The sequence below is a fragment of the Canis lupus genome, chromosome 28 (assembly GCF_048164855.1).
Source record: "Canis lupus baileyi chromosome 28, mCanLup2.hap1, whole genome shotgun sequence".
NCBI lineage: Eukaryota > Metazoa > Chordata > Mammalia > Carnivora > Canidae > Canis > Canis lupus.
Window position 1 is genome coordinate 40,399,161 of NC_132865.1, and position 7,016 is coordinate 40,406,176.

Here is a 7,016-nt window from a genome sequence, read left to right on the forward strand (position 1 = left end):
CTCCAAAAAACTCAAATCCCATGTATCTATGCTTCAAATCCTAGAATAATGTGCACTGCACAAGTGGAATTCAAAACAAAGAGAAGAATGGTGCTAGAGATGAGATGACAAACTAAACTCATGTCTCGGGATCCCTGGGTGGCGCAGCGGTTTGGCGCCTGCCTTTGGCCCAGGGCGTGATCCTGGAGACCCGGGATCGCATCTCATGTCGGGCTCCCGGTGCATGGAGCCTGCTTCTCCCTCTGCCTGTGTCTCTGCCTCTCTCTCTCTCTGTGACTATCATAAGTAAATAAAAATTAAAAAAAAAATAAACTCATGTCTCGTGGCTACATTTTTTATTTTACTAGCGAATAGGACTGTAGTCTTGTGCAAGGAAATGCAAGGAAATAAGAGCTGTTGGTGAAACATAGCACTCAATATTTTTGCTACATTTTTTGAAAGAGGGTTCTATTATATTTAATGTTAAAAACAGGAGGAAATGCTTGTATAAAAAGTTTAGGCTTAATATAATTATACATTGACTAAATTCCATCCTTTCATGTCGTTAACTTTGCAAGGGTCTTACTAAGTTAGGTACTTGTGCAATGACTAAATACTTTCAAAAGGTTTAATGGGTTTTATGTCCATGATACTTATTTTGAGTATGTCTTTTTATTCATTTTTTTAGTTGGAGATTAATGGATTGATGAGGCCTTAAATGTTTCTTTATCACATTAAACATGTTTTCAAATAGTGCCAGATACCACTGCTGAAACATTACTTGCACTCAGTATGTACCTTACCTTCTGGCAATGGCAAACATAGTTTAAACCGAATGGACTACTTTGAACTCTTTTGTGTTTGTTTCACTTTTTTCATATTCAATAGCTATGCAAACTATTCTCTATAAAGACAGAACTGAAATAATTATCTTTTAGAGGAAAAAAATGTTTTCTTGACTCTCCCAGGTTCCCTGGCCAGGTCTGAAATTTAACTGAGAGATTAACAGGAGAAAACAATACATACGTTATTGAATTTTTGCATATATTTCAGAGCCTTCAGAAGAGAATACAGTTCCAAAGAAGTGCCCATAGCAGAAAGATTTTTATATCTTTAAGATAAGGAAACATGTCTGGGTGGGCTACAGCAAAGTACAGGGCTGTTTCAGGATCTTTTCAAGTGCAGGCAGGAGTGTCTCTGACACTGTCCCTGTGACAACAGGACAGCCTGAGGATAGTGGCTGGGAGGGGCTGAAACCAGGCATTGAGCCCTTTCAGAGACTCTGGGATGACAAATGGAAGTGGCTCCCACAGGGACCCCAAGATGTGGCTGAAGACAAGTATGGGGCCCTTTTGGGATTCCAGGGGCACCAATAGGATTGTCTTTTGCCAAGTACATGTACTAAAGAGATGTTTTATGGACTTCAGTTTGGAGGTGCTATAACACATATTCAGAGCCTTTTCAGGATCTATAGTTGGACCAATTTTGTCAGGCTTCCCTTTAGGGGTTAAAGCTACTTCACAGGCCACTTCAGGTTTCACAGCTGGGAATTAGGTCTGTGTGCCTATTACCTGAAACACGGTGGGTGTTACTCTTCCTACATCCCCCAGTATATGGTGCTGGTGAAAGGACCAATATCAAATCTAGCCTGGTCCTCAGAGGCACAGAACAGCTTCCCAGTCAATAGGCAGGGTCTTGGTCAGTGAGCCAGCCACACGGGTAATGGCCTGCCTTCTTAGAATAGCTCTCTTCAGTCCTGAATTCTATCAGTGTTTCATAGTCCCACAAAGGCAATACTTTTTATTCCCTTGGATGGATGCCAAATTATTGTTTAGGGGATATATGAACAAATATTCCTTATTCACCAACTAGCTCAGGTCACTCTCAACATTTCCTAATTACTACAAGATGATAGTTTCTCAATCAATTTTGTTGATTTCAAACACCAACAGTTGTCTTATGTTTGTCTGTGTTTATCTTGGAATATGACAAAATGTTCCAGGCTGATTTTGGAATTGATGTTTACTAAAGATTTGAAATTAACATCTATATGCCCATGGAAGTCACAGGGTCTATGAAACTAAATTCATCTAGAATTTACCTACTTAAAGCAGAAACCTCAAGAATGATAAGATTACTCGATAATTTTTATTAGCAACTATTTAGCAAGCAGAACATCTTCTTCCCTTTAATTTCAACCACTTCACTTTTACTTCAACACTTTTTATTAAATGCCTACTATGTGCCAAATACTTTGCCATTTGTTTAGGGCACACTAGTATCTAAGACAATTAACTCTTGTTCTAGCTTTCATACTGGAAGGTTCTAACAAGAAAGATAAACATAAAATAGGTAGTCGTGTAATAAAGATCTTAAAAATTGTTTCACAGTGTGATCATGTGGGGTGGATTTTTACCTAGGGGGTCAGAGGAGACTTACACAAGAAAGACTGAGAGAAGTAGGTGAAGGAATCCTAAGTGGGGAGTGGAAGTTTGGGGAAGCTGGAGTAGATAAGAAGGTTTTAAGGGAAGAAATATGGGTAAAAATCAGATTAACATTAAAATCAGTGTTTAAATTAGTTTATTATGATTGATTCATAGAGAAAAAATGAGAAACTAGGATGGAAACGGTCTGAAGAGTAAACTGGGGAGACTGGAGAAACCAGCATGGAAGCATTAAGTCAATTCTCTTTATTAATGTGCATATACATCTCTTAGGCTTTAGCTCAATATTCATTTTTTTAAATAAACTTTTCATTGTCTGATTGCTGAGGCTAGGACTTCTAGTACTATGTTGAAAACAGTGGTGATAGTGGACATTCCTGTCATGTCCCTGACCTTAAGGGAAAAGCTCTCAGGTTTTCCCCATTAGAATGATATTCACTGTGGGCTTTTTTATGTGGCTTTTACAATATTGATATATGTTCCCTCTATCCCTACACTATGAAGAGTTTTAATCAAGAAAGGATGGTGCAGTTTATCAAATGCTTTTTCTGCTTTTATTGAGAGGATCATGTGGTTCCTCTCCTTTCTTTTATTAATGTGATGTATCACCTCAATTGATTTGAGGATGTTGAACCACTCTTGTAGCCCAGGAATAAAACCTACTTGACCATGGTGAATAACCTTTTCAATGTACTGCTGGATCCTATTGACTAATATATCAGCTTTCAGACAACAACAAAGAAATAAAAGGCATCCAGGATACGTGGGTGGCTCAGTGGTTGAACATTTGCCTTCGGCTCAGGGCATGATCCCAGGGTCCTGGAATTGAGTCCTACATTGGGCTCCCCTCAGGAAGCCTGTTTCTCTCCATACCTATGTCTCTGTCGCTCTGTGTGTGTCTCTTATGAATAAATAAATAAAATCTTGGAAAAAAGGAAATAAAAGGCATCTGAATCAGCAAAGAAGTCAAACTCTCACTCTTTACAGATGACATGATACTCTATGTGGAAAACCCAAAAGACTCCACCCCCAAATCGCTAGAACTCATACAGGAAGTCAGCAAAGTGGCAGGATATAGAATCAATGATCAGTTGAACTTCTATATGCTGAGACAAAAGAAAGAGAAATTAAGGAATCTGTCCTATTTACAATTACACCAAAAACCATAAGATACTTAGGAATAAACTTAACCAAAGAGATAAAGGTTATATAGAAAACTATAGAACATTCATGAAAGAAATTGAGGAAGACCCAAAGAAATGAAAAAGCATTCCATGCTCATGGATTGGAAGAACAAATATTCTTAAAATGTCTATGCTACTCAGAGCAATCTATGCATTCAGTGCAATCTCTATCAAAATACCATTGACATTTTTCACAGAGCTGGAACAAATAATCCTAAAATTTGTATGGAACCAGAAAAGACACTGAATTTCCAAAGGAATGTTGAAAAAGAAAACCAAAGCTGGTGGCATCACAGTGCCAGATGTCAAGCATATTACAAAGCTGCAATCATCCAAACAGTATGGTATTGGCACAAAGACAGACATATAGATCAATGAAATAGATTAGAGAACCCATAAATGGACCCTCAATGCTATGGTCAACTAATCTTCAATAAAGCAAGAAAGAATATCCAATGGAAAAAATGGTGTTGACAAAATTGGACAGCCACATGCAGAAGAATGAAACTTGAACATTTTCTTAGACCTTATACAAAAATGTCTTATCAGATAAAGGGCTAGTAACCAAGTTCTATAAAGAACTTTATACCCAAAGAATAAAAAATCCAACCAAGAAATGAGCAGAAGACAGGCATAGACATTTCACCAGACAGGGAGAACCCTCATAAAAATAAATGGTCAACAGACACATGAAAAAATGCTCAACATCACTCAGCATCAAGGAAATACAAATCAAAACCACAATGAGATACCACCTCACACCAATCACAATGGCCAAAATTAACAGGACAGGAAACAGCAAATGTTGGTGAGGATGTGGAAAAAAGGGGAACCCTCTTAAACTGTTGCTGGAAACGAAAGCTGGTGCAGCCACTCTGGAAAACTGTGTGGAGTTTCTTCAAAAAGTTTAAAATAGGAGCGATTAGGCCGAAATAAGAAGCCAGAAGTTGCGGAGGAGAGCTAGTGACCTTCGGTTTGTGGAGCTGGTCATCAACATGTCTTTTCCTAAGGCGCCCCTGAAACGATTCAATGACCCTTCCGGTTGTGCACCGTCTCCAGGTGCTTATGATGTTAAAACTTCAGAAGTATTAAAAGGACCAGTATCATTTCAGAAATCACAAAGATTTAAAAAACAAAGAGTCTCAACAAAATCTTAATGTTGACAGAGATACTACCTTGCCTGCTTCAGCAAGAAAAGTTAAGACTTTGGGATTAAAGAAGGAATCTCAAAAGAATGATAAAGATTTGAAGATACCAGAAAAAGAGATTCGTGTTCTTGTGCAAGAACATGGTGCTCAGGACAAGCAGATCCAAGATCTGGAAGCTGAGTTGGAGAAGGTGGAGGCCAAGCTAAATGCTGCAGTCAGGGAGAAAACATCTCTCTCCGCAAGTAATGCTTCACTAGAAAAACAGCTTATTGAGTTAACTAGATCTAATGAGCTACTTAAATCAAAGTTTTCTGAAGATAATAACCAGAAGACTATGAGAATTCTAAGCCTTGAGTTAATGAAACTTAGAAATAAAGGAGAAACAAAGATGAGGAATATGATGGCTAAACAGGAAGGCATGGAAGTGAAGCTGCAGGTCACTCAGAAGAATCTGGAGGAGTCTCGGGGAAAATAGCACAACTTGAGGGGAAACTTGTTTCAATAGAGAAGGAAAAGACTGATGAAAAATCTGAAACAGAAAAACTCTTAGAATACATCGAAGAAATTAGTTGTGCATCAGATCAAGTGGAGAAATACAAGCTAGATATTGCCCAATTAGAAGAAAATTTGAAAGAGAAGAATGAAGTTGTAAGCCTTAAGCAGTCTCTTGAGGAAAATGTTGTTTTACTTTCTAAACAAGTAGAAGACCTGAATGCTAAGTGTCAGCTACTCGAAAAAGAAAAAGAAGACCTTGTCAACAGGGATAGAGTACGGGATGAAACTCTAAAGTCTGAAATGCAAAACTTAAAGGAGAATCTTATTCTTGAAAAACAGGAACATGAAAAACTACGACAAAAAGAATTACAGACTGATTCACTTCTGCAACAAGAAAAGGAACTGTCCTCCAGTCTTCAACAGAAGCTACGTTCCTTTCAAGAGGAAATGATGAAAGAGAGGAATCTCTTTGAGGAAGAATTAAAGCAAGCACTGGATGAGCTTAGATAAATTACAGCAAAAAGAGGAACAAGCTGAAAGGCTAGTCAGACAGTTGGAAGAAAAAACAAAATCTCGAGCTGCAGAACTGAAATTCCTAGAAGAAAAGCTGAAAGGGAAAGAAGCTGAACTGGAAGAAAGTAATGCTGCTCACAGTCAAGCCACTCTGCTTTTGCAGGAGAGCTATCATAGTATAGTGCAAAGCCTTGGAGATGCTACTGCTCAATTTGAAAGTTATAAAGCATTTATGGCTCGTGAGATAGAAGATCTTAAATTGGAGAACTTGTCACTTCAGGAAAAAGTGACCAGGGCTGAGAAAAGTGCAGAAGATACTCAACATCAGATATTGGCAACTGAGAATGCAAATCAAGAATACACAAGGATGCTCCTGGATCTGCAGACCAAATCAGCACTTAAAGAAGCAGAAATTAAAGAAATAACAGTCTCTTCTCTTAAAACAATAACTGATTTGCAGAACCAACTCAAGCAAAAAGGTGAAGAGTTAAAGAAACAACTGGAAGAGGAAGAAGCAAGAAAAGCTGGAAAAAAAAACACAGTGGCAGAGTTAACTGAGGAAATGAATAAGTGGTGTCTCCTTTATGAAGAACTATATAATAAAACAAAACCTTTTCAGCTACAACTGGATGCATTTGAAGCAGAGAAACAGGCTTTGTTGAATGAACATGGTGCTGCTCAGGAACAGCTAAATAAACTAAGAGATTCGTATGCTAAATTACTGGGTCATCAAAATCTAAAGCAAAAAATCAAGCATGTTGTGAAACTGAAAGATGAAAATAGCCAACTCAAATCGGAGGTGTCAAAACTCCGCTCTCAGCTCGCTAAAAGAAAACAAAGTGAGGCAAAACTTCAGGAGGAATTGAATAAAGTTCTTGGTATCAAACACTTTGATCCTTCAAAGGCTTTTCTTTGTGAAAGCAAAGAAAATTTTGCTCTCAAAACACCATTGAAAGAAGGCAATTCAAACTGCTATTGAGCTCCTGTGGAGTTTCAAGAATAATGCACGTGAATATCGGGAAGACCTGTTAAAAATTATTTCATTCTTTTTATTATTGTTTTTGCTATTGTTACTGTTATTATTATGTTTCTAATGAATATTTTTAATGTATTTAATATTAACTTCCTGTTCTTAACTATGTGAGGGGAAGTTCACATACATACATACCAGTATGACTTCTGATATTTTCTTTTCTTTTTTTTTTAATTTTTATTTATTTATTGTAGTCACAGAGAGAGAGAGAGAGAGAGAG

At 37.6% G+C, this 7,016-nt stretch overlaps 1 pseudogene; it reads left to right on the forward strand.

Moving 5' to 3' along the window:
- Positions 1 to 4,518: 4,518 nt before the first annotated feature.
- LOC140620424 (hyaluronan mediated motility receptor pseudogene) lies at positions 4,519 to 6,781 on the forward strand (annotated as a pseudogene).
- The last annotated feature ends 235 nt before the right edge of the window (positions 6,782 to 7,016 follow it).